This window comes from Montipora capricornis, chromosome 12 (assembly GCF_036669925.1).
Source record: "Montipora capricornis isolate CH-2021 chromosome 12, ASM3666992v2, whole genome shotgun sequence".
NCBI classification, from domain to species: domain Eukaryota; kingdom Metazoa; phylum Cnidaria; class Anthozoa; order Scleractinia; family Acroporidae; genus Montipora; species Montipora capricornis.
The window spans coordinates 19,077,175-19,097,174 of NC_090894.1; the positions used below are offsets into that span (position 1 = coordinate 19,077,175).

General features: G+C 38.8%; 2 protein-coding genes across 3 annotated transcripts in view; both read right to left on the reverse strand.

Moving 5' to 3' along the window:
• LOC138026559 (solute carrier family 22 member 16-like) overlaps positions 1-3,813 on the reverse strand; it is a 16,192-nt gene extending 12,379 nt beyond the window's left edge. For both annotated transcript variants that reach the window (XM_068873950.1, XM_068873951.1), the window contains exons 1-3: positions 3,729-3,813; positions 2,830-2,880; positions 125-410 (exon numbers count right to left, since the gene is read on the reverse strand). The gene's annotated coding sequence lies outside the window, so the exon portion shown is untranslated. The remainder of the gene's footprint in view (positions 1-124; positions 411-2,829; positions 2,881-3,728) is intronic.
• The window catches only part of LOC138026739 (uncharacterized), a 269,593-nt gene that overhangs the window by 52,697 nt on the left and 196,896 nt on the right, over positions 1-20,000 (reverse strand). The gene's annotated exons all lie outside the window — the stretch shown is intronic.

A 20,000-nucleotide genomic window follows, 5' to 3' on the forward strand; every position in this document is an offset into this window, starting at 1 on the left:
ACATATAAATGACGTGAAACTGCATTTGGAGACCGACACTGAGTGCAAGGTGATGACTGTAAACAATACCAGCCACTATATTTAAACTTTTTTGTTGAACCAGTCACTGATCAGAATTCCCCACCTCATCCTGACGTTCTCTTGATCTTTGGTGCACCTTTTCCCTAACACCTGAATTGTCATTTTCATCAAACAAGTGAATAGCTGTTCCATCAGCCATAATAATCCTGTCACACTCAAGGCGTCCAGTCCCTCAGCGGGTCGCGGCAGCTGAACTACAGTTCCTTCTCCCATGCTGTTGCCATTATCAGATCCTCTGCTACTGTTACTATCTTTTGCTGATAGTTTCTGATGAGTTTTCTTGTCATCTGTATGCACTGGGCGATCTCTAGAACCCACAGGAACCGGTGCTGTGACAAAATTTAATGCAATGCAATACAATCTCAGCATTAAAATCTCAGCACTGCTACAGTAAAATTACCTAAACGTATTAAAGGATGATTTTAAAAAGTTTTGAAAAGTGCAAAGTAAGCAGTGGCAAAATAAGACCTCCATGTACCATCTTGGACAGAACTCGTTGGGTGAATGTAGCACTCTGATTTGTCTGTGATTAAGATTAAATTCTTCCTACTTCCCCCCCTTCCCCCACATTCCAATGTTGGTTAAAAAACGGCCAAAGGCTTGCATAGTATTTTGCATCATTATCATCAACGTTGGTCTGGGGGGAGGGGGGTAAGGACCTATATACTTTGTGAGTGCATGTCAAATGATGCTTAAGCTAGAATTTACCCCAAGAGTTTTGTCCATGATTTTAGGGGGGGGGGGGGGGAGGGGAGGCCACCATGGAAACTACTGTACTCTGAGCCTTGTTGTGCATGCCAATGCCTTGCCCCCACCTGTATCCCAGTTCGAACTTACACTACAGAACCATGCAGAAGTAAGTTGACAGTCTCGACTCAATCCTCACGAGAATCGAGGATCGAGAATCGAATCGAGAATCGAATCGAGAATCGAAACTCATTTTCATTCAGAGTCACAGACGGCAACTGGATGTTAGCTGTTTTCCTTTTTAACTTGTCTTGGCACTACTACATTTACACTGCTAAGTATGTTTTAACAATTAGAGACGATTAGTTTAAAAATTTGAGAGACCACAGTTGTCTGTCCTGGCCTGCAAAATGAGCACTTCCGGTATCCGTCCGTGCCTCAAAACATTGCGTGCTTAAGCTCCCAATTGAATATAAGCAACAATTAACTTTACTAGATCTTTAACGATTCAAATTATACTAAACAAAGTTTCAATTCAACAGAAAAACAAAAAAAAATTGTTTTTTGTCCTTGTGAACATCTCTTTATACCAAAAAGTCTTGAATTTACCCATTCACGCCTAAAGCGCACCCAATTGGAGAGAAAAATCGTCTGGTGTTAGCCAGGGTAAAATCTACAACCAACAAGTCTTACTTTCAGGTAAGGAAGAGTTACAGCTTGGTTTAGATTAGTTTGGTTGAGTTCCATCTCACATGAGGTGCCAGTGTCACACAAAAGAGCACGCTCCATGAGAGTGCCCTTCCCTACCTGTGAGATTAAATTTGACCGATTGTTACTTGTACATGTAGTCATAATTTGAAACGTGAACTCTGAAGTTTGATTTTCAGTTGTCCTTTTGCCATTCCAATGCAACTACCTTAATCCTTCTTTGGATGCATTACATCATTAAACAATCCTATTGTTACAAGAAGTTTGCATCTCTGCGATTCTTTGCGAATGGTTTATGGGTACCTCAGTGTCCAAACTAATTTTTACGACCAAGGGGTTGCAAGACAGCGTCTATCAGAAAACGTCTAATATAATTTAATAATAATTATTAAAACACTCTGGGTGTTGGCAACATTTCTGACAGTGTAAAAAGCAGTTTTACTTGACTACATAATAGTTTAACCCATTGACTGCTGGGAGTGAGACTTAACAGATTTTAATCTGTCTAACACCAGACGATTTTACTTGAGAACTGGGGGTGCCCTGGGGTGCTTGAGAAGTAAATGGGTTATCAATTATTGACTAATAATAATAATAATAATATTATTATTATTATTAGTATTATTATTATTATCATTATTATTATCACTTTTCACTGCTCAAAGGGTTAAGCAAATGTCATCAAGTGATGATGAATGATCCAGGATTATCAATCAACCACATTCACTTGGAAAGAGATTGCGAATTAGAGTTAGGCCCTGTTTGCACTATGCAAAATTTTGTTTGTTTTGCCAAACAAATTGTCAGTTGACGCGAGACCATTTTGAATGCGAATGATGTTTCGATGTTTTTGACCCACCAAAATTTTTGCAAGTGCCACCAAGCTTCAAAGATGCCGTCAACTAGCTTTGGAGGCCTACAATTTTTTGTCGGGCGAGAAAATCTATTGTTCCCTGACATATACCCGTCAACAGCAAACAACATTGTGGTTACACAAATAATTCGCATGTCTCAAGTGCAAACGCTGTTACAAAAAAAAAATCCATCGCCATGAAATTTTCAATTTTTTTAGCAAACACCACACCAAACTTTTCGATGTAGTGGGCAAACAGGCCCTTATCCAAGAGCATTTTGTAAGGGATGAGCAATCGACAAATCAGAGCATGTGCATTTCACCTGAGTAAACATGATAGTACATGTATTATCTGTACTTAATAAAACCAGTCTGTCTGAATTTATAACATAAGCTATACTAATGCTCCTATAAACACTTGAATCATTGGGGTGCTCTTTAAAAATTACTGTTGTTGAACCTGCTTGCTAAAGTTTCACATTATGTTCTAGCATGTGTACCTCATCTCTTGTCTCAGCATCTTTTCTTCTTCTTTCAACTTCATCTTCCTGCTGAGACAGACAACCAACACAGTCAATAAAAACCACAAAGGCCTCAATCTTCTAAAAATACACCGTAAAAAGAAATTTCAGTTCATGTCAAGCCATTTAATGGTCTCGTGAGCCTTCCATTTGCTACTTCCTTTTCTTTCAATGCCACAAAAATGAAACTCCAAAATGGCAATACCAAGAGTTTTTGGGGACAAGTCACAGTCTTCGGCATTAATAACAAGCTAGTTAATTTTTCCCACCTTGGCTTAGTATTAAACATTTTAAGCATTTTACCCGGTTAAACTAAAAACACTGAAACTTATCTGAAAGTGCCCCTTTAAGTTTCTTTCCTTATGACAACCCTACTGAAGCTTTTACAGTCAAAAAAGTTCAAGCGTTCCTCTGAGGAGCGGATTAATGAGTTCATTATTGCAAATTTGATTTCAGTAATCATTTCAATAATCTGTTCTTTGGGTGAATAATGCAAAATTAAAATAAAGCCTGAGTTCAAAACTCAAATTCTGATTGGAATATTGCTGGCTTCCGGTGCCAAGCCGGCATGAGAATTTAACAGGTTTACTGATTTGCATAATCTGTCAAACAATGATCATTTCACTCTAGCAACATTACCTTTCTGTAATCTTAACAGTATTCTCAAACTTGAAACACTATGTTTTGAATATGAGTCACTTAGCCAAGTCACTTAGCTATGAGTCACTTAGCCAACTTACTACTTAGCCAAGCAATGCTCCCTTTTGTTCACCTTTACCCACAACAAACATTACCTTAATTAAAATACCACTGATTAACAAACACAGCAACAAAAGGTTTAAGAAGGAAGAAAACAACAATGAAGGGATTATTCTCACCATCTCGGGTTTGGTCTGCAAAAACACACCAGAGATTTCATTTTTGTTTGGAACGTGTCACATGTGCGTGCACATCTGACTTAACGAAATATTATTGTGGTATGTGTATTACTTCGGTTTTGCTTTGTTGGAATTCTGTTATATTGTATCTTTTCCGAAATAGCTACGTGCCATTGATAATGCTAGATGAGGACATTAGGCATGAAATTTACCAAAAATCAATAATCTATAAAAAATTTTCTCCTGCCTGTCGTATCATTATCCGAGTCGCAAATGCTTCCAAGCAGCAAAATCTTAATTTTCCGTCACAAATCTCATGTAAAATGCAAGTTAACATGACCTTCTTTGAGAATTAGACCATGCCACTCAATTATGCAAATTTGTGAAAACTCAATATCCAGACAAGCACAGCACTAACTTCCATTTTTAAAGGAAATGATCCAATTCCATCTAAATGCAATTAAAAATTATTAAAAAATTATTGTGACCATGAGCTTTGACGACACATATTCGAACTCCTTACAGAATTAAGGTGTGAGCGCTCAAATTTCACAAATAAAAAATGTAGCTACCGGTATATTCATAATTATTTTTCAGAAGTATTTATGGTAACGATCATTTTTCAGTCTGCCATGTCTAATATCTTTTGTTGTCAAGTGCTTAATAGAGAATCCAATATATTAAAAATCCTTGTGCCATATCGCGTACGCATCAGTTGCCACATGCTTAGATTTGTGACCAGTCAACGAAGGCAGTCATGAATGTAAAAGATTTTATAAAGAATGTATTATTTTGAAGCATACAATGTTATTTGCCACAGGCTTAAATATAAGAGCATTTAAAGAAAGCAGTCACAAAATTAATGCAAAAGATCTTTGCAGCATTTGTCACAAGCAAGCATTTCAGTAGCAATCCAGAAACGTTTGGTGGAAAAATGGCAAGGAAGCCCAACCGCGTATAAAAATAAAAAATTTCATCAAAAAAGGAAAAAAATTACAAGAATGACATCAATCAGATACTGTAGGTAAAACAACATTTTAGAAATAATGTGGATGAAGGCAATTGCAGTAGGCAAAGATCAACAAAATAAAAATGAAAGGAAAACAGGGGGAAAGTGGACTGAGAAAATGGAAATTCAGGGTAAAGGTACTTTAATCTTCAACTTGATTAAATTTCAAGGTTGAAGCAATTATAATGTGCTCATTGAATTTTAAACTTCTGGGCCAAAGCTTATCAAAAACATGGACCCAAGGTGATAAAATAAAGAAAGATTAGTTTAATTTAAGAAAGCTGATCAGAAGAAATTGTAAATTCCCAACAGTAAGTCATCTAACACCTTAAGAAATAATTTTACAGGTTTATTCAGACAATTCAACTTTAAATCAAACATCATTCCGCAGCTTTCACTTGTCTATGAAACATAACCACAGCTTGTCCCCCAGAAGAAAGATTCCGCGAGGCAGAAATTTTTGAGTTCCCCAACTGACTCTCTATGGGCTAAATTCAGGGAACTCAGAACCAAAGTGAAAAATATGATCAAGGAGAGCCGGACTAACTTTTTAATTCTCTGGACTCCAACCTCCGTAACAACCCAAAGAGATTTTTAAATCTTTTTTAGATCAGTATTTAAACTCAGTAGTAAAGAGTCCCGATACCATGTCAATGGGCGTCGGCTAAGGGGTATCGACACCAACTCGCACGGTCTCAAGCCCTGCTGATATCGCATCTATGTTCAACGAGTACTTTACGTCCGTGTTTAGTTCCAAGGACCACCCAGACCCGACACCAACGGAGCCTGAACCATTGGACCACGCCCTGTGCGACGTCAGCTTTACCACGGAGGATGTATCGGAGGCTCTGTTAGCCCTTGATCCCAACAAGGCTACTGGTCCAGACGGCATCCCCTGTCGTCTCCTGAAGGAAACAGCGCGGCAAATAGCTCCATCACTAACTCAGCTGTTTAACCTGTCTCTCTGCTGCGGTACGCTCCCGGACGACTGGAAACTGGCGAATATCATTCCTGTCTACAAAAAAGGAGAAAAACAGTACGTAGATAACTACCGCCCAATCTCTCTCCTCTCAATAGTCTCCAAGGTTCTTGAACGCTGTGTGCTGGGCAAAATACGTGACCACATATATTGCCTTATCAGCTGCATCCAACATGGCTTCACTTCAGGTAAATCTTGCACCACCCAACTTCTTGAAGTTCACATCGGCTCGTTACTGGACGCTGGCAAGCAAACAGACATTATATACATGGACATGTCGAAAGCATTCGACAAGGTCGATCATACTCTGTTGCTGAACAAGCTCCAGACCAACTTCCTCATCTCTGGAAACCTATTGTCATGGTTCCGGACTTACTTGCTAGGCCGGAGACAACGGGTTACCCTACTCAGTACCACTTCCCCCGAGACGGATGTCACGTCAGGAGTCCCCCAGGGTTCCATTGTGGGACCAATAATGTTTCTCTTGTACGTGAATGACCTCCCTGATGTTGTGGTGAACTCGAAAGTGGCCTCATTTGCTGACAACACTAAGCTGTACCGGAGGGTTGACTCCACCCAAGACGCTATCCTCCTGCAAAACGACCTAGACGAACTGGAGGCCCGGTCTATCTCCTCAGGCTTGGTTTTCAACCAAAAGAAATTCAAGCAGCAGCACATCAGTACAAGATAAATGATAAGCCGCTAGAGGTCACCAATCAGGAGAAAGACCTCGGAGTCTACGTTAGTTCCGACTTAACGTGGAAAAAGCACACGCTCGAACAGTGCGCTAAGGCAAACAAGTTACTGTGGCTCATACGTAGATGTACGATGGACGTTCAAAGCTCAAGCACCCGCAGAACTCTCTACTTAGCCATCGTACGTCCTGCTCTTGGCTACGCCACTCGTGGTCTCCGCAAACAATAGACCTCATAAGACGCATCGAACGCGTCCAGCGACGCGCCTTAAAGTTTATTTTAGATCTACCCTTCCTATGTGAGGAAAGCTATAGAGACAGGCTGTTGTCAATTGATGTTCTACCTATCTGTTATTGGCATGTGGTTTTGGACTTGGTCTTTTTCTTTAAGGCCACCAATGGTATTGTTTGTGTATCACATGACGTGCTCCCTGAACGCATTGTTTCCATAAGGGTCACTAGAGCAAGCGCTAGCAATGCAAAATCTTTCAGACCAAAGAAATGCCGCACTTCTACTTATCAGCACTCTTTTTTTGTAAGAACTTCTAGAATCTGGAACGCTCTCCCCCTGCAGTTAAGATATGAACATGTAACTCTAAACCAATTTAAATCTCTGCTCTCCTCATACTTCAAAGATGCACTTATCTCGCGCTTAGATATTGATCGATATCGATATTCGATATCTCGCGCTTCGAACCTGGAAATCTGTCTGCTTAAAATGTAATACGCCACGCAACCTTTCAGAGCCTATTTTGTGTTGTTGTTAGTTTTCTATATTTTACTATTTTATTCGAGTGTTTAGAACTTTGTTAATTTTGGGCCCACAGTAATTGGCGTCAGCTGTTGTGGTTACCCTGCCTTAACCCAGTATTTGTTTATTTTTTGCTTACGTCGTCATGTTTTGTTAATAATTTAGAAGGCGAAGTTTAATAAAATAAAATAAAATACAAATAAAATAAATCAGTACAGCTCTGCACAGCTCAATACATGTATCTAGTCTAAGAATTACATGTATCTACTCAGTTCTTGTTTTAAGGTCACACCTCACTCAAAGAAATAATTCTTTACACCTAAACTTAAATTTAACTGCTTATCGTAACTTCTTTAATTAATTTAAACACTATGATATTACTTTTTGTCTAATAATCATACATGTAAGAAATTTATGCAAAATGCTTTTCTTTGCTCAACTACAGAGACATGAGAAGAAAACAAAAAGAAATAAAAAGGAATTTTGTTGTTTCTGGATGTGCATGCATTCATAATTAATTACAAGAAGAAATCATGTACATTAAACTGTACATGATGTACACGATGTACACGATGTACATGATGTACATAATGTACATGTACATTAAACTGAGAACTATTGAAAGCTGTAGGGATACTTGAAGGCTGGTTTTTAAGTTACAACATTTGAAAATTACATACTGTACTTGTAAAGCGATTCTCTTTTTCTTTTAATTTGAGTAAAGGTATTTTCGTCAACACAGCCAAATTAAAAAAAATTGTAAAGAACTCTGAAAACAGAAAGCAAAACCTGGGATGAGAAGAGAGATCAAAGGTTTTCAAAGTTTTTTTTCAGAATTGTTATTTTTGCAGGTCCCACACCCATGTCTACATGTAAGTTCAAGGTGTTGGCTACTACAGCTGAAAAAAGAGTACCCAGTAATTCACGACCTTGTTAATATATATGTTCAGGTCATTTTGTTTGTTAGGTTAATTTGCAACCAAACTAGGTCATTTTGTTTCAACTAGGGAAACTTGTTTCAACCTAGACTGTCCATTTGGGGCAGGTATAACAGGTCTCAGGTCATTGTTTTACCAATAGATAGCACTTTAAACATGCATTAAAGCTAACCTTAAGCCTAATTAGGCCTAAACAAACATTTTAGGCCTAATGTTTGCATTTGTGAACGGTTAGGGTTGTTTCCGAATTGGTATAATTTGGTAAAACATTGACCTTTGACCTGTGTTTTGTAACTGCTCCAAACTGACAAGACAACTTGATCTAGGTTGAAACAAGTTGACCCATAGTTTGAAACAAAATGACCTAGTTTGTTGCAATTTACCCTAAGGAACAAAATGACCTACAACATATATATGTACATGTATGCAAACAGCCCACGCTCAACATTAAAACATAGCTGCATGTCTTTAATTCATAAAAATTTTTAAGTTCACTAACATATTGATGGGGCAAAGGACCACTTGTCTGTGCCTTCACTTCAGTGTACACTACATTTTTTACGATTAGTTCAAGCAGGTAATCGAGGCCATCAAGACATCTTTAAGAAAAGATATGAAAAGCCAGACAATGGTGTTTTACATTGAAGATTACACATTGCAATAAACATGACAGGCATACACATAAAATTAATAAATTATTATTGGAGTACTTTACTGACTGAATGCCAAAATGGCCACCAACAAACTATAATTCTTTTGTCTTTGTGTTAATTAGGCTAACTTCATGTAGCCTCATTAACACATGTAAAATGGAAAGAATTTGGGCTGTAAAACGAGGCTACTTAAGCTAATTAACACAAAGACAAAATAACAATTTGTTGGCTGCCATTTTTGCATTTGGTCAATTGGCATCAAATGGAACTGCTGGTCTGTGAGCCTCGCAAGTTTAATACAGCTGATTGCAAGTGAAGTATTTATATTATTGCAGACAGCAAGAGATAAATTATTGCGATCTGCAAAAAATCAAAACCTCAACTAAGTTTATTTGAGACATTAAGATCTGAAGACTGCAGCCAAGAAGATAAAGCTGACAACAGCTATTTCTCTGACTCCCAGCTATTATCTACATACTGTACCAGTATATGTACATATCCAACTAGTAAAAAATGTACATCAAAGAAAGCATACATGTATCAACTTACACGTTGTGCACTTCAGTGACGGGCACGATTTGTGCATTTCTTACTTCTTCCAAGTATATAATTTCTGCTGCCTTCACATCTTCACGGACAGTTTTTCTTTCACTGCGATTTCTGAGATAATAATTTCCGACTGAAAAGAAGAGACAAGACTTGAGTAACAAAAAAGACAGTTAAGCCTACAGCATTTTATTTTTTGCTATTTAATTTTTACTTCCATCATTGGTATTCACTGCCATACTTGACAGACTGCTGATGTGACCTTGAAATTCCAAGGGAAGCACCCACAGGGGACATGCTTTTTAGTGTTATGTCCCTTGTAGGTGTTATTGGTGACAAGGAACTTTCAAACAATAATAATAATAATCAATTTATTTAAGTCTCGCGGTTATTTAGCCGAGTACGAGTGCTCTACTAATTGAGATTACAATTCAACTGAAATCAGAACAAATCAAATGAAATGTTCAACTCAGACCAGCGACAAGCCACTTATTAGAGCTGCGCACAACAATGACAGCGACAGAAGAAACACTAAGAATAAAGACAACAACATTTCATGCTAATTTTCACACTAACATTGAAAGGGTGAAAAGTTTCAGCGATACCAACATTTCACGAACTTTGGTCTACGCTACGCGGGGAAACAGGAGCACAATAACAAATGTGATAAGGGGACAAAGTTTCCTCTTAATTAAGTGGCCTCTGAGGTGACCCTCCATACTCAAGCCCGACAGTGACTGGTAGCAGCAAAAAAGCTGATTTACACTATAATTAAAACATGCATCAACTAACAGGGGTGGCGAATGATACCTCCAAAATATTGGCACTCACAAACTTTTCATCCTATCTTGAAATCTCGACAGCCTTTGCAAAGAGCCTCGAAGTCTTGTTTATATTGCATTTATTTCCGTGTGAATAAATGTTTTGGTCTCGGATTCACAAACATGGATCTCGCCATCTCGGCGAGTCTCGGATTTTACCATTTGACACCCCTACTATTATCTACAAAATTTCTTGATGACAACCTAATTGTGCTATGTAAAAAGAGTCATTAGTCATCTTTTCCTGGAAATGTATTTTTGTATACGTTGACTCTTCAATAGTGAAGTGATGTGGTGCAGTGGTTAGGGCGTTGGGTTTGCATGCGGTTGACCCGGGTTCAAATCCAGTTCTAACCTCTGGTTTGGATTTGTTTCTGCGTGTCCCGGATTCAACTCAGGTTCTTAATCATGTTTCTTTCAAATTAATAAAAGTGGGGTGCCTGTGAACTGGCTTGATAGCTAAGTGCACTTCCACTATAAACAAAGCATTTACATTTTTACATTTACAATATGAATACAAAATTATAAACTATGCTATCCTCCAAGCAACAAAATACACCTGTACCCCTGTAATACTGAAAACTAATGTTACACGTAGTTTTATGATTACAAGACAATCAAATCTTATTTATTACATTCTTCTTCTTGAAGTCGTTGTGCAAGGGCTCCATCTTCACACACTATGAAATCTTGACGTACTAAAAACAAACCCAACACAGATTTATCAAGTAAAGTGAAGGCTCCCTTCGTAAAGAACATGCTACATGTACAAGGCTGATCTCAAAATCATAACAATCTCCTCACTCTGCCGGTGACCCCACCTCTAAAAAGCTGCTCAAATGACATCATGTGTAATGAATATGACAAAACAGGACCAAGCATGCTCAGAAAAACAATATTGCTGATTGAATTAATAATAATAATCACACATGATTCACATGTTAGCTAAGAGAAAAACTCATAACATTTTAAGCCCGTTTTGTGTCTGTACATACCACAACTTGTAAAAATGGCCTGAAAAACTATTTACACCTGTCCAGATTCTCAGAAAAGGAGGAGGATCCTGGTATATTCTCTTATATCTATCAGAATTTATTTGCGGGTGATACGCAGTTCTGTTCCTAAGATGATACTTTGTTTCTTTCTTCTTTGGATTAATATTAGTGAGCAGGCAGTCATGGTCAACCAAACGTACCTTCAAAAGCTTCTTATCTGCCTTTTCTAACAGATCTCAAATGTCAATTCTCTTAATAGATGTATATTTCCTTTTAAAACATCTATCTAAGAAATGTTGTATGACTGTGAGATCTGAGTCAGTTTTGTACACTTTAAAATACTTGTGAAAAGTCAAAGTAAGGCAAGTAAGGTCTGAGAAATCCTGGCCTAACAGAAAATGTGAAATTCCACATGATTCAGCCATAACTAACGATCGGAGGATAACTAAAAGCAGAACACTACAATTATAGAAGCAATTTCTCATAGATAAATGATATGTGTACATAAAATTGTAACCAACTTGTTTCAGTGTACACTGTACATTACAGGTGGAATCTATGGATTCAATAGTAACTTTAAGTGAGATGAACTGCTGAGCCAAAACAGCATTTTGATGATCAGACAGAACTGAGCACTACCTTTACACGAAATCATCTTCATCAATCAAAGATAGAAAACTGTTTACTCTACAGAGGTGGCACCATACCACAGATTACTCAACTTCACACACTACCCACTCAATATACCTGTTGTACATGTAGTTCAATTTGCACTTTGGTACAATTTGTTTTTGAACTGGTACAGAATTTAAACTTGTACAAAATAGTTTGAACTGGTACAATTTTAATTGTACTGGTCCAAAAACAGGTAAAATAGTTTAACGTTTGTTGAACACAAAGAACACAGTTCATTGATAACAGCTGTTTGCCATTCATTTACTTAGTTCAAGAGGTTACTGAAATAAGGTTTGCTGAGCATTCAGAGCAGGACAGAAATACATGTATCAAGACTTGTTGGAAATAATTAACAGTCAGGTTTGACCAAGAATAACATGAGTGGTTTTAAGCACTAATTTACACAATTTAAGCCTAAACACTTGTTCTAGAATGGTTAGTTTTTATTTACAGTCATGATGTAGTAAACATAAACATTAAGAATTTATTTTAAAGCCTGTTCATTTAGTTAATTAATATTAAAATGTTCTATATGTTTATTGGTAGTAAACTTTTGTACGAATTGTACAAATCTGCTCAGCAAGAGGCTGATGATCGTGATGAAGAACTGGATCCAGAGGAAAGCGTAGGCAAAACAAACTCCGTTTTAAGGATTCTTATACAAAAAGTCGGACTAAAGTGCGGGATCCCTAGTGTGATAATAAATCATAGACTGAACCAAGAATTCAAAACAAAGATCTGGAGATTAAATCAAGCACTGGCCAAGGCCAAAACTAAGGGAGGCAATGAGGTGAAAAAACTCTTTTCTCAGTGGACAAAGGGTAAATTTTCAACTTGGAGTTTTAAGATATATTATAATGAAATGGATTGTGTTATGCTCCAAAACGTGAACAATGAATTGAGGGGACAGAAAAGAAATCTTTAAGATGATATTACAGAGGAAAGGAGCAAGAAGGCCAAAATTGAGCAGAAACTGAAGAAAGCTGTTGCTAAAAACAAAGAAATTACTGGCAAATTTCAAAAGAAATTTAAAGAGCTAGTCCAGAAATTAATAAAAATACAAAAGGATAAGAAATCAAGAGGTCCTGGCAAAAGTAAAACATTTGTAGACTATAGTAAAAGGCATGAAACTAGGGTTCGAAAGCAAATGGTCACAGACTGTGAAACTTCACTTTCATTTCTTGGACTTCTTAATTTTGTAGCCACCAAAGATGAAGTATTCAATGAGTACACTCAAGAGTATGAGACTCTCACATTGGTTGATAAGAATAACATTGAAAACTCATCTCGAACCGAGACACTCACTGATGAGGAGATTGATGACATAAATTTACTGCTCTACACGTAAGATTTAAGATTTAATATATCAAATGAAGCATACCACGAACTTTCTATGATTTGCAAGGAACTTCCTCGGTCATGGAAAGTCCAGGGGAGGATAAATGCTTTAAATAGTAAATGGAATCTGTCAAGTACTCCCAATGACACCTGCGGGATTCAGCAGAGCATCAAGGAACGACTAGAAATAAGGTTGTAGACTCTAATTAAAAACAGTCCTTTCAAAGAAAATCATAAGATTCGAGTTAAACTTTCTGGGGATGGTACCAATATTGGCAAACGACTACATGTCATCAATGTTACCTTCACTGTCCTTGATGAACGAACATTGGCTCAGGCAGCTGATGGCAATCATGTGATAGCAGTTATAAAGGAGCCGGAAAACTACGAAAAAATGTCCAAAGCACTGACAGACATCTGAAAAGATGTAGAATCTTTAAAACATTTGTCAGTGGGAACAGAGCAGTTTGAAATTGAGTGGTTCCTGGGAGGGGACTGGAAGTTTCTTGCGTGTATTTGCGGTCTTGGTGCTGCCCATGCCATGTTCCCATGTATTTGGTGTAAATGTCCCCTATATGACAAATATGATGAAAGAAAAAAATGGTCCCTCACTGATGTCTCAAAAGGGGCACGTTCAATTGAGGAGATTCAACAACAAGTGAATACAAGGTCAAAAACAGTGGAGAAGTACAATTCTAAACATGTTTCACTTTTCCCTTCAATTCCCCTTGATCATGTTGTCATAGATTCATTGCACCTTTTTCTTCGAATTTCTGACAACCTAATTAACCTCCTCATCCAAGAGCTGCAACGTCAAGATTCCATTGACAAAAAGAAATCTCTTAATGATGGTTTTGATAGATCAAAGTACAACCACATGGCAGGCTGGGAGACCTATCTCAATGATACCCTCAAAATTCCCTTTAACTGGTTTGTCTGTAAGGATTCAAAAAAATTGAAATGGCGGGATCTAACAGGCCTAGAGAAACAGAAATTATTTAGGAACATTGATTTCACTAGGGTACTGCCCAATCACCAGAAATCTGATCAAACATGTTGAGTTCCACTAGTCCTCAACTGAGTAAGGAAGAAATTCAGAAGGCATCAAAATCTTTTCTGGAACAGTTTTTGAAATTGTATGCACTGGTATGGCATGTGCCTGAGTTTATACAAATGTATGGTAGTATCACCCCCTTTACTCAGCAAGGTCTAGAGAAGCTCAATGACAAAACAACAAAGGACTACTTCAGATCTACCAATCAACGAGGACTGGACTCGTTAAAACAAATTGTGCAAAAAAGAAACAGAATGGAATATTTAGAGGATCTTGGCTGTCAAAGAGGCACAAGAAGTGTCACAATAGGAGGTCATAATATTAAGACTTGTTTATCCCCATGTAGCTCATGTGCATTTAAGCCATGTTGTTCTCCCCTACATCAGTGTTCTAGCTAGGTTTAAAAAAAGGACAAAATTTATGCAACAAATTATTTAATTTGCATTTATTAGTTTTTGTGATTTGGCAGAACCAGTCACTTTTATGATTTTATGTCTAACAGCAACTAACAGTGTACCATCTTTTTCTATTCATAGTGTATATGAGAGATAGATAAATATTTTATCAAATAATAGTTAGGCTTCTACCTCCAATGAACCATGTGGGGTAGAAACCTAGCACTTCACATTAAACTCTAATCAGTTAAGTCTGCATGTTCAAATATAACTGCTACACGGCCAACGTTTGCAAAAACGTAATCCTTCCTTGTACTTGTACATGTTCATTGCCGTGACTTTTACATCATCGGTTCCCATGGCCTGCTCCCATCTGACCTTGTAGCTCAGTCGGTAGAGCAGCGGTGATCTAACCCGTAGGTCGTGGGTTCAATTCCCACCCTGGTCAGAGTTTTTCTGTCCTTGTGTGCGCCCATTTCCATTAGTAGGGCTGATGCTCACATGGTTCATGTGGGATAGAAATCTATCACTTCACATTACACTCTAATCACTTAAGTCTGTTGTTGACTGTGCCTGACATTTCAGCAACCTGTGCCGTAATCAACTTCATAGCCGAGGTGAGTTGTATCACGTCAGTTGATGGTGTTGATACAGTGTGGCTACTACTACTGTTTAGAAAGGGGTGATTTCCACTCGTTGTTGTTGTATTCAGCCTTCGCATCTTCCCCACGAACAACCGTAAAAATGACTTGCAAGTCGCTTTCAGTGTGGCTTTCTACCAGAGTATCACCAACATAAACAAAATCTTTCACAGGCTTTTTTCATGGAGCCAAAATCTTACAGTTCCAGGAATGACATAACAAAAGTCTCCATTTACATTTTGAATTCTCTCAAACCACTTACTACCAAGCAGATCACATAATTGAGAGTTATTGTCAACACAATGGACTTCCCGTCCCCTTGACTTTTTTTACAAATCCAATATTTTGTAGATGCATGTTATATATATGCAAGTCAATCTGCATCCCAATCCGTACCTCCGGTGACTCCCTTTTGGTCGAAAATAGACTGAACTTTATTTCCCGGCTGAGGCGGCTGAATAAAGCTGAAGCCCTGTCAGACAGGGAATCTTCACTTGGTGTGAATCGTGGTACCAAGCGACCAATACTACTACTCTTTTCACTGTCAACTAGGTCATCTCCATCTTTCCATTCATCAAAGTCATTTGAATATCCACTGAATAAAGTGAATTTTCACTTTATTTTGTATTTTGTCTCGGTGAACAATCTGCAAAGAAAATATTATCCAATATCTTAGCACTATTATGATTTACTTTGAACAGTATAACTTAGTGTACTTTTTAGTACTTACTTAAAATTACCAAAGACAAAGATTTCCTGAATGAAATAAAATTATTTAACATTTTTCCGGATGGGTCCCGGTTAAACCATGAGTATTTGAGGCGACGACAATTCCCTTTTGGGTTACCTTGCTAAATATCAGTACTGTTTACAAGTTATTTACTGACATTGCGACAAGATAGTTCGGCTAAATAACTCTAACTACAATCTCAGACAAAAATAAAGAGGACGCTTAACGCTGTGTAGCAGATTACCCCTTCCCACTATTCAATGTTACGTTGCAAAGAGAACGGCGTTTTTCCAGGAGCCCGTCAGTCTATGCGCCAACAACATTGTCACGGGGGAGCGGGGTTCAAACATGCTTTGGTGTCACGATCTTTTTGACCGGGATTGTGTTGATTACAGAACTGTAGAAAGTTCTACACAGATCTCGTTGTGGTTTTGGTGTAAAGATATGGATGTGTCACGTTTGTCCTCGCGTCATTTGGGTGAGTGCTCCTATGCTTTGGATGAGGAAGATGTGTCTAATTGTTGCCGAATATGTTCCGGAACATGTTTTCTGTGTAGTTGCAGATGTATTTAGGGAGAGAATGCAACTGCACGATACAGGACGTAGCTGAAAGGCGATGAAAATGGTTTCTCGGCGGTGGATTGATAATAACAAACGTGCTCGTGTGTATTATTTGAGCCAAGTTAAGGGAATGTGAATTCGAAAAACGGCACTCCATTGTAATGATTCACGTGGAGTTGTTTGGAGAATAATCCAGCGACAGCGCGAGAAAGAATCTAACCGCTGTAAAAGCAAGACTTCAACTTTACAAGGCGGACTTCCGAGAAAACTGACCGGTAGACAGGGGCGTTTACTTCTGAGATGCTTGGCCAAATTGCGCGATGAACATGGCAATTTTACTGCACAACGTCTTATGGAGAGTGCTGGAATGTCAACCCATGCTGTGTCAGTGCGTACAGTCACGCGATTTATGGTTACTTTCATCTACAAGCAAGGAAAAAGGGTCTTCTGAAAAGACAAGACTGTGAAAAGAGAGTCGCTTTTGCGAAACACTACAAAAGGCATTATGATAAGAAGTTCTGGACAGAAAAGGTGTCATGTGCGCACAAAACCAACCCATTCGAGCAAGCCTGTACTCCAAAGGGCAGGATATGGAGAAAGAAATCGGAGGGATTTCACTTTGGATGCACTTCAAAGGGGTGTAAAGAGGGAACTGGTGGCTGAGTACTAAGATTAATGGTTGCTATTAGCTACGGAAAGGGAGTAATAGCGTGTGAGCCCTAGGGGAGGATGTGTGGGGCGTATTTTGCGAATTTCATCGATACGAACTTTCCACGTATGTTTGAAGAGGCTGCCAAAGGGGGTGAACGCATTTTTATCCAAGATGGAGACCCATCGCAGAATTCGGCTGTGGCGAAGAGAGCCATGTCTCGAGTGCAGTGTTGAGTTATTAACGCGCCAGTGCGTTCTCCTGATGTGCACTGCATTGAGAATGTATTTCACATCACGAGTAAGAAATTAAAAAAAGAGGCCAAAGTGAAGAGAATAACCAAAGAGTCATTCGGCGAGTTTAAGAAGAGAGTTATTACGACAATCAAAGCTATTCCCGTTGGCACAATAGATGAATTGGTTGCTTCTACAGACAAGCGATTAGATGCCGTCATTACGAGTCGTGGACGTCGTATAGGATATTAACAAACGATTTCTGTAGAACCAACAACTATCTTTTAATTATTTCAAAGTTTCTAGAGAGACAAGCCGTATCACTGCAATATCAGGGCATATAACAGAGTACATTGGGATAAACTATGGTGACTGAACAGTGGACGACGTCATTCATGAGTTCTCTGTACTGTAATTTGTACTAGTCACTTCAATGGAAATTCACCCGCTAAGCTACAATATATGTTTTGTTACAAAGCCATAGTCTGTTTACAACAACGGTTATAATCATAAGCAACTCAAACATCCATATTCTTTGTCCTGTGTTCTATAGCGTACGCGCCGTAACAGTGAGACCAAACAGGCGACTTATCATAAAACCGAATACGGTTAACCACCTACGATTAACCATTTCTATTCCTTATTTTCCGACAAGCCAAATTATTGTACTGTCGTTTATGCCATTGAACAAAAATTGTCAACACAAAGTTTCAGTTCACTGCACTATTGTGCGTATTTCTCCCGTTTCAGTGAAATGGTGAGTCTTGCAATTGGTTAACCGTGCTTTAGCATAATTAATCAGCTATGAAGTGCGGATTATTTACAATGACGGTGAACCACTTTGGCTGTTTGCATCACGAGGAGTTTTCAGTGTTGTACAGTTTTCAACCGAATAAACGGTTTTACCTATCATGTAAAATAGCATCACAAGTAAACCGATCACTCTAAACCTCCTGCTCTTCAGTACTGGCGCTAGGAAATAGTTAATCGTTCGTCTATCAAATGGTTAATCCTTCCTTTCTTCCTATATGTTGTTAATCGTTCGTCTACGTGGCACTTGTTTATCGTAGTTGTGAGTTTCGGAAGCAAACTTCATTTCATAGTGCCTTCAATGTTTACTAAAATCCGCCCAAATAGCTCCCATGACCTTTTCATTAAATTACTAACTACAGCTCGCGTGACACGCGTACGCATCTACACAATTGTGTTGATTACAGAACTGTAGAAAGTTCTACAGAGATCTCGTTGCGGTTTGGGTGTAAAGATATGGATGTGTCACGTTTGTCCTCGCGTCATTTGGGTGAGTGCTCCTATGCTTTGGATGAGGAAGATGTGTCTAATTGTTGCCGAATATGTCCCGGAACATGTTTTCTGTGTAGTTGCAGATGTATTTAGCGAGAGAATGCAACTGCACGATACAGGACTTAGCTGAAAGGCGATGAAAATGGTTTCTCGGCGGTGGATTTGAGCCAAGTTAAGGGAATGTCAATTCGAAAAACGGCACTCCATTGTAATGATTCACGTGGAGTTGTTTGGAGAATAATCCAGCGACAGCGCGAGAAAGAATCTAACCGCTGTAAAAGGAAGACCTCAACTTTACAAGGCGGACGTCCGAGAAAACTGACAGGTAGACAGGGGCGTTTACTTCTGAGATGCTTGGCCAAATTGCGCGATGAGATGGCAATTTTACTGCACAACGTCTTATGGAGAGTGCTGGGATGTCAACCCATGCTGTGTCAGTGCGTACAGTCACGCGATTTTTAAATGCACATGGTTACTTTTATATACAAACAAGGAAAAAGGGTCTTCTGAAAAGACAAGACTGTGAAAAGAGAGTCGCTTTTGCGAAACACTACAAAAGGCATTATGATACGAAGTTCTGGACAGAAAAGGTGTCTTCTTATTTAGATGGTACGGCATGTGCGCACAAAACCAACCCATTCGAGCAAGCCTGTGCTTCAAAGGGCAGGATATGGAGAAAGAAATCGGAGGGATTTCACCTTGGATGCACTTCAAAGGGGTGTAAAGAGGGAACTGGTAGCCGAGTACTAAGATTAATGGTTGCTATTAGATACGGAAAGGGAGTAATAGCGTGTGAGCCCTAGGGGAGGATGTGTGGGGCGTATTTTGCGAATTTCATCGATACGAACTTTCCACGTATGTTTGAAGAGGCTGCCAAAGGGGGTGAACGCATTTTTATCCAAGATGGAGACCCAGCTGCTGCTGGAAGTGATGCTTTCAAGGCAGGAGATTTCGTGGCCCTTGTGGAGCCAGATAGCACTAGCACTTCTCCAAGAATCTTGCTGGGACAGATTCTCTCTTTTTAAGGAAAGAAAGAGGTTCTTCAGCTTTGGTATAAGCAAGTCAAGCACAACCTGTACAAACTAACATTGAACGGGGAACAGTGGAAAGAAAACCTGGATTGTCTCGTTCCAGTCAAAGTCCAGTCATTCAAACAACCTGCAAGATGTTACAAGCTACTAAACTCGCCTCGCTCCATTCACAAGCAGGTCATGTAGTCATAGGTAAGTTGTGTAATCCTTGTCTATTGAATCCTTTTGTCGGTTCGCCAGTCACTGGCAGTTTACAAGCACGTGGTTAGCTTCGGGT